Here is a 9,516-nt window from a genome sequence, read left to right as displayed (position 1 = left end):
CAGCATCTGCAGAGAATCTAAAGTGAACTAAAGGATGAAAAGGTGTCAGCATGTTACAGCACTAACAAAGATTATTTTGAAATCCTCACCTTTGGCTGTATTTTAACGGCCTGAGGACAGTGGACAGTGTAACTTTGATCTCTGATGAAGTCTACATGTGGAAGGAACCTGGATGTTCCTAGATTGGTGATATTGGGCACTCACCTAAAGACACATCAGAACATCTGGAGACACACAGCTGGTCCACTCTGGTCTGATGGAGAATGATTGTAGTGCAGCAGTGTTACTAGTCTGACTACTACTAACTAGCAGCTCTATTAAACTCATCTCTTACCATCTCTGATGTCACAGTGTGGAAGGTGGAGCTGACAGACAGCAGCCTCCTCTGAACACTTGATGTCGTACAGCGGCCCTGCAGCCATCCTGACAGCTGATTGGAGGAGGCTCTCTCTCGTCCCATTGGACAGTGTTGTACAGCAGCTCCGCCTCCTGAGTCGTAACAAACACCAGTCCAGTCAAAGCACACTGGAACACACCTGGACCAGGACACCTGAACCTGTGGGGACACAGAAGGGCCAATCACAAAGCAGCTCTCCCTCTGTGGGTCCAATCATGTGTTGAGATAAAGGCGTAGCGGCGTTGTGTTGTTCTTCATCTGGTACGTCCAGTTTTCTTCACCTTTCAGTCTTCCTTTCTGCTCGGTCCCAAGCTGCCATCTATCTGAGCGTCCAGCAGACACATCTCTGATTCTTCAGCTGACTGATCACCTGTCCTAACCTCAAACTAAAAACTGTCTGGCAGAAACTCACCCAGATTCTAAAAGAAGTCAGAGCCACAGATTTAATCTGCCCAGTAAACACAAACACACACAATCCATCCAGCTGTTGTCGTAGTAACAAGTCATAACAACTAGAAATGTGATCGCTGCATTGCTTAAAAAAACAAAGTTATGGACCAAAGTGAGTTTGTGGACAAGAGAGTAAAGCAGCAGCTGGAGTGAAGTGAAGAGGAAGAAGAGAAAGGAGATGAAATGATAGTTACACACACACACACACAGACACACACACACACACACAGAGACACACACACACAGAGACACACACACAGAGACACACACACACACACAGAGACACACACACAGAGACACACACACACAGACAGAGACACACACACACACACACACAGACACACACACACACACACAGAGACACACACACACAGACACACACACAGAGACACACACACAGACACACACACAGAGACACAGACCCGTCGCTAGACCTCAGTCTTAAGGGGGGCACATGAAATACATGGGGGGGCACAATTATTGGCGTACAGTACGTATATGTATAATAATCATATACTCTTGTTATACTATTCGCACGTAATCATCACGTTAAACATAACCAACAGCAATATGACCAGGTAGCCTATATAGCCTACAACACATTACATAGAAGCAATGTTATGAATATCCATAAAACACTTGACTATACAACATATTAGATGTAACACCAGAAGCATCTCTCAAACATTGCATTTTAAAGCAGTCAATAGAAGGATATGCATTGCTATGCATGTGCCATGAGACACACACGCACGCACACACACACACACACACACACACACACACACACACACACACACACACACACACACACACACACACACACACACACACACACACACACACACACAATAATAATAATACACACACACACACACACAATACACAATAACACAGAGACTTTGAACCTACTGGTACTTTCTTTGAGTGGAGGCATCGTCCTCTCCAGTCCCTCCTGTCAGTTGAAGCTGCATGCTTATTTAAGCCCTTTGTCTGTAAATCTTAAACCCTCTTAATGGAAGAAGGTCGCGTCCGATGATACAGATGTGACCCTCCTGCAGGCATTACAACAAAATGCGGAGTCCTTTTCCACCGAGCAGTCGCCAAGCCAGTCCCTGTTCAAATACCAGCTACAGCGCCACGCTTTTTAACCAACATTTGACTGATATTTCAACACAACCTGTTTGGTTTGTCCGTCACACCCCTGATTCAACAGTTGGCTGTGGCCCAATGCTGCCCCAGTCGCAGCTGTACTGGACTGCAGGTCCGCCAGGCTCCAGGGTCGGGCTCCACGGAGCTACTAGCATCAGGCTCAGACTGTCGCCCAGGGCTCCTTCTCCAACGACAACATCAGGAGGTGTCGGTGCCGTGCCCTTATCATCCAAGATTAAAATAATAAAGGTTGAAATGTTTTACTTTTTTATGTAATGAATGGGAATATATTAAAGATTAACTTTTAAATTAAAGTGTATAGTTCGCTCAACTTTGTCACCAATCCTGTTTGTAATATTTATGGACAGGATACTCGTACGTAGTGAGGGTGGGAGGGGTTCTTGATTCGGTGGGCTGGGGATCTCGTACAGCTGCTTTTTGCAGATGATGTGGTCCTGATGGCATCATCGGCCTGTGACCTTCAGCACTCACTGGATGGGTTGCGCCGAGGTGTGGCGGTTGGGATGAGGATCACACCTCTAAATCGAGGAGCCATGGTTCTCAGCAGAAACCGATGAATGCCTTCTCCAGGTAGGGTGAGTCCCTTCACCCCAAGTGAAGGAGTTCAAGAGTACCTTGGGGGTTTTGTTGTAGTGAGGGACAATGGGCGGAGGTGATGGAATCGGCCTTGGCCAGGTGCGGTATTACATTCCATCTATCGCACCGTTGTGGCCGAAGGAGGCTGAGCAGAAGGCAAAGCTCTCGATCTACGTCAGTTATTTCGTTCCACCCTCACCTATGGTCATGAAGGCTGGGTCATGACCCGAAGAAGTGAATCCAGGGTGCAAGCAAATGGGTTTTCCTCAGGAGGGTGGCTGGCGTCTCCCATGAGATAGGGTGAAAGCTTAGTCATCCGTGAGGAGCTCAGGAGTAGAGCCGCTGCTCAGCAGGTAAGGAGCCAGTTGAGGTGGTTGGGCATCTGGTAAGGATGCCTGGGCGCTCTAGGAGGTGTTCCAGACTGCTCCAGCTGGGAGGAGGCCTGCGGGGAGAGACCAGGACTAGGTGGAGGGTTATATCTCCAACCTGGGCTGGGAGCGCACGGGATCCCCAGTGAGCTGTTATGCTTGCTCGGAAAGAGGAAGTTTGGGTCCCCCTGCTGGAGCTCTCCCAGCGACCGACACGGATAAGTGGGCGAAGATGGATGGATGGATGGATGGATGGATGGAATTAAAGTGTCAGAGGAAAACCAATCACTTTTCCGTGATGTTGATAATGTACTTGGAATTGTGTGTCATCGGAGGAGGAAATAAACTTTTCTCAATTGTCTTTCTGATCTTCTTTATCACTACCTAGGCTATTTCTCACACACACAGAACACACAGACACACACACCCACACACCTCAGACACACACACACACACACACACTCCGCACGAGACACACACAGACACACAGACACAACGCGCACCCGCACACACACACACGCACACACACACACACACACACCGCACAGACACACACACACAGACAAACCCCACAGACCACACACACACACACACACACACACATGCTCACGGGCTCGACCAGTATCTGGAGCCTCCCACACAACTGTAAAAACGGCCTCCCTCCCTCTCCCTCTCTCCTCCCTCTCTCTCTCTCTCTCTCTCTCTCTCCTTTTTTTCTCTCTCTCTCTCTCTTTTTCTCTCTCTCCCTCCCTCTCTCTCCGTCTCTCTCTCCCTCTCTCTCTCTCCCTCTCTCTCTCTCTCTCTGATCTCTCCAGACAGCCCAAATTTTGTCATCCTCTCTGTTAAACTGAATTAAATATGTTAATTGATTGACAGCCCAAATATGAATATAAAATTAGTAAATTCCAGACCTACATTAGATCAGAGTTAAGCTGTGAGAGTGATGTAATGCCCCCCCATGTGAGAGTGTTGTAATGCCCCCCATGTGAGAGATGATGTAATGCCCCCCATGTGAGAGTAATGTAATGCCCCCCATGTGAGAGTGATGTAATGCCCCCCTCCTCCTTTCAGGGTGGAGCCTGCTGGAGTCAGATGGTTGACACCAGGTCTGATGAAGTGTAAGTGTGTTTTCAAACTGCTGACATCACTCATTCAACCCTCTGATGTCATCATAAAAGTGCTGATTGGTTAATAACTGCAGCTGTGTTGTGTCTCCTTCTCTCCGTCAGATTCCTGTGAACTCACACTGGACACAAACACAGTGAACAGAAACCTCAAACTGTCTGACAACAACAGGAAGGTGACAGTAGTGAAGGAGGATCAGCCATATCCCTGATCATCCAGAGAGGTTTGACTCCTACTATCGTCAGCTGCTGTGTAGAGATGGTCTGACTGGTCGCTGTTACTGGGGAGGTGAGAGGAGAGGGAGATGTTAATATATCAGTGAGTTACAGAGGAATCAGGAGGAGAGGGGAGACTGATGACTGTAGGTTTGGATGGAATGATCAGTCCTGGGAGTCTGGACTGCTCTGATGGTGGTTACTTTGTCAGACACAATAAGAGAGAAACACCCATCTCCTCCTCCCTCTGTCTCTGGTAGAGTAGCAGTGTATGTGGACTGTCCTGCTGGTTCTCTGTCCTTCTACTCAGTCTCCTCTGACTCACTGATCCACCTCCACACCTTCAACACCACATTCCTCAGCCTCTTTATCCTGGGTTTGGGATCTGGTTCTGGTCTCCTGGTTCCTCAGTGGCTCTGTGTCCTCTGTAGGACAGGAGAGTCTCCCTCCTGTTTCTCACTGCTGATCAGTTGAGCCTGTACAGGATCACACTTACAGAAATCTTTCAGCTTATTGTTTATGAACTAATGAATGTAACACTGTATAAAATAATTCAGAATGATTCAACAGATTCCTGGTGAACTGTGTACGCAACGTCAGCCACACACCACACCCACCACCCCCCCCCCCCACACCCACACACAACCCACACCACCTACACACACACACACACACACCCACCCACCCACACACACACCCTAACCCACCTACACACACACACACCCACACACACACACACACACACACACACACACCCTCCCACACACACACACACACAGACACACACATACATACACACACGCACACACACACACGCCCACACACACACCCACACCCACACACACACTCGCCCACACACACACACACACAGACACACACACACACACACACCGACACCCATACACACACACATGGGGAATTATGGGAATTTAACATAGGGGTGTACTTATTTATGCCCCCTGTATTTTAAGGAAGAACATTTATTTATTTACGATACATTATTCATTCACAAAGAAAATTGGTGTCCTTAAAGATTGGATTTTTCCTCTTTTTTTTTAATTAAGGCATTAAGATCAATTTGCAAAAGCTGATTTTTTTTATTCCTCTTTTTAGTCAACTTTAGCATGGGTGTCCTAATTTTTTCACGACTGTAAATTATATAAGTCAATCATCAGTAGCGAGTTGGAAGAATTGGACAAGCAATTCCAAGGGCCTGAATCTATACAGTGCAACACTGTCAATACTGTAAATAGTCTGAAAAGTTGGTACATGGGACCATAGAAACAGTATCTGGTAAACAGTAGTACATTACAGTAAAGAATGATGATGAAATATTACATCCATAGATACTGTATTCTAATTGGTTCATGCTCCACACTAACTGATGACAATGAATCTCTGTATCTTGAAACTTTCATGATCTTAACATGGAATATTGTTTCTCTGTTTCCATACAACCATGTATTAAGAGTAATGCAACAGTTACTCATCATTTTGACCAGTTGTATGGATTGATAGTTAGATGATTGTAATGAAATGAATAGACAATCATCTGGAATGTAATGTGTGAATTGCTTTTTGAAATAGTAGTACTTTAATGTTAAGTTGTGTCATATTGAACAAGTGATCTTTGTTAAATGAACAAATGATCTTTTGTTTATTTGTATTGTATCCAAGCAATTGAAAAACGTGTTAGTTTTGAAAAATGTGCATTTTGATCATTGGTTGTGAGTTTTGTGTCTAGAGTTTTGAAAAATGACGTCAAGGTTCTGAAATTAGTAGCAAAGTGATTGTAAAAAACTGTAAATCAGTGCTTTGTACTTTTTTTTTAACAGGACTATGTTTGGACATTGCTTTAGTTCAGCGCACAGACCATTCCACAATTTTACACCACTGATTGTAATTTTATAGTCGTGCGAGCAGCTCGAACCTTTAAGTTAAATTCATCCCTTAAATTTATGTATCAAAAAACAACTTCTGAATATGACCTGTTAACAGTGTCATTTTACCTTTAAACATCACTTGTGCAAATTGAAATCCAACTAGATCAATGAACTTTAAAGCTCTGGGAATTAAAAACAGTAAGTTGGTGTGATCATAATATCCTGCTTTATGAACTGTTCTTATGGCTCTTTACTGTAGTGGGATCAGTGGTTGCAGTGTGCTTTTTATTTTTAATCTTTATCTTTTTAAGACTTCCAGTCCTCTAAAGATGGAAGCTGTGATCATCAAATTGTAGAAATGCCGTTGACTTGTGTCATGTTTAGTTTTGACTTCTGTCTCTTTTCACAATAAAAGTCTGATCAAGTTACTGTGATGTGTTTGTGGTCTTTCTGTGTGTGTGTGTGTGTGTGTGTGTGTGTGTGTGTGTGTGTGTGTGTGTGTGTGTGTGTGTGATTATTCTGATTATATTCTAGTCAGTTGACTATGTGTTGATGATGTCAGAAACGGTGATAAAGGGGTAGGTGATGTAATATAATGGATGCTGATGTTGTGTTGATGATGTCATTGTTGATTATATTGTGATTATATATTCTCTTTTTCCTGTATGTAGGTTACTGTGACGCTGCTATCCATGCACCTTGTACTGCTACTTATTAGTCCTCATACTGTTAGGGTTGTGTTCCAGCTGGACTGTGTGTACAACTTGTATGTGTTTATGTGTCTTGTATGTGTTTCTACTTGCTGCACACCTAATGGCCCTTCGGGGACCCAAATAAAGTAGAAGTTTGCCATCTGCTGTGTCTTCTTGTCTCCATCAGATGGGTCAAAGACAGACCTTGATGTGTCTGAGGACAGAAGAGAGGACCAGCTGAGTCCTGGTGATCCAGAAAGGTTGATGCAGCAGCAGCTTGTGTGTGGAGAGGCTTCCAATCCAGATGTCAGTCTTTCACTTTGACATTAGTATTAATGTGTCAGTGATCAGACTGGGCTTCCTCACTTCATTTCCCTCCAGGCTAGAATATTGATGCTGTCCAACAGATATGAAGGTAAATATGGTGCAAAACGTGAGAGCTTGTAGAATACAATGTGAGAACTTGCAGAACAAAAAATGTGAACTTGTATGTTAAAATTTGCACTTGTAAAATAAAAATTTGCACTTGTAAAACTAAAATTTGCACTTGTAAAAAATATTCACACGTGATCTGAATTCGAAGTCACAAAAAGCAAAAAAACACGAGAGCTTGTAAAAAAAATCTGAACTTGTAAATTGAAATTTGCACTTGTAGAAAAAAATATTTACAAATGTGCAGATTGATATTTGCATGAACACAATGACAGCTGCAAACTTGTAATGCAACATTTACTCGTGTACTTTTTTTTTTACTCAGGTTCATTTTCCATCACAACCACAACGCCAGTTTTTCAGTTTGACTGTTAAAGTGTTCAGATAACTAAAAGGTATTTATTTAGAAGCTGGTTAGTTAGCTAACGCTAGCTTGCTATTCCACCAACACTGGCGGTGAGCTCCAGGGGGGGATGTGCTGCTGCTACCGGGTGCGGGGCTCTCCGTGTCCCGCTGGAGCTCCGACTGCAGGTCGAGGTCGGCAGCAAAGCTTTCTGGCAATAATAGCGATGTTGCTACGCTGGCCGATCCCCACTGGTGATGGTCCGTCTGCGGCTGCAGGACCTGGAGCTCACCGCCAGTGTTTCAGTTTGACTGTTAAAAAGTGTTAAGATAATTAAAAGGTATTTATATAGAAGCTGGCTGGTTGGTTAGTTAGCTAACGCTAGCTTGCTATTCCACCAAGCTACCATGCTAAATAAGCCGGACAGAGTTGTCCCTCATCTGGCGATAGAAACCCTGCTTTCCCCGTTCTGTTGGTTCAGAGCTCCACAGCCGTAGTCCACAGGTACAAATTAGCTTTGTACCAAATGTATCGCAACAAGTGTTGCAAAAGTCTAGGCGCAGATTCGCCTCTTTGTGATGCGAGAGAGCGCATACAGTGACAGATTCGAGAGTTGTGGTTGTGATGGAAAATGAACCTGAGTAAAAAAAAATTCACAAATGTATGTTTGCATTACAAGTTTGCAGCTGTCATTGGTGTTCATGCAAATATCAATCTACACATTTGTGAATATTTTTTCTACAAGTGCAAATTTCAATTTACAAGTTAAGATTTTTTTTACAAGCTCTCGTTACAAGTGCAAATTTTAGTTTTACAAGTGCAAATTTTAATTTTACAAGTGCACATTTTAACATACAAGTTCACATTTTTTGTTATGCAAGTTCTCACATTGTATTCTACAAGCTCTCACGTTTTGCACCATATTTACCTTCATAAACAGAGTCCTGCAGGCTTCACTTGTGCACGATCATTTTACCGAATAATAACAATTATTTAGTCATTCTGCCGTATGGTGAAGTGATGAATGAAGAGGAAAGAGTGCACGTAGAGTAGAAAGTAAAGCAGTGAGCATCCTGACCTGTTGCTAATCACTTCTTTTTTTTTTTTTTTTTTTTTCAATTTCAGGACCCTTTCACACCTGAGCTGCTGACTGAGTCTGGAAAGACTTCATACAGGTAACCAAATCATAAAAAGATGAATACGTTTGAACTCCTTGAGAAGAGAGGGATGAAGTGAGGGAGAAGGAGAGAGGGACAGAGAGGTAATGTTACTGTCAACAGAGAGAAGAGAGGGATGAAGTGAAGGAGAAGGAGAGAGAGAAGGAGAGGTTGATGTGTGTGAATCATTTTTAGTCCGGTTACACACCGGCTGTGTGTGTGTGTGTGCGTGTGTGTGTGTGTGTGTGTGTGTGTGTGTGTCTGTTTGTGTGTGAACCAGATTCTAACAGTGTGTAGTGTGTCTTGTCCATGTTGTGTGTAGTGTGTATAGTGTGTATTGTCCATGTTGTATGTAGTGTGTAGTGTGTAGTGTGTATATTGTGTATTTTGTGTAGTGTGTAGTGTGTATAGTGTGTGTTGTCCATGTTGTGTGTAGTGTGTGTATTGTGTGTGTCAGTGTGTAGTGTGTAGCGTGTGTAGCGTGTGTTGTCCATGTTGTGTGTAGTGTGTGTATTGTGTGTGTCAGTGTGTAGTGTGTGTTGTTCATGTTGTGTGACAGTGACATTAATCCTCAGATTAATCTCTTCAGAGGGTTTGATGATGAAAATCTCGAGGTTTTGATATAAATGTCATTTAAAAAAAAAGCTGTCAATCCAGAAGAAAATATTCTGGAGTCTATTTTGGCATCAATCGTGCCTCCGTTTT

The sequence above is a fragment of the Perca fluviatilis genome, chromosome 24 (assembly GCF_010015445.1).
Source record: "Perca fluviatilis chromosome 24, GENO_Pfluv_1.0, whole genome shotgun sequence".
NCBI lineage: Eukaryota > Metazoa > Chordata > Actinopteri > Perciformes > Percidae > Perca > Perca fluviatilis.
This window is presented reverse-complemented; position numbering follows the sequence as displayed.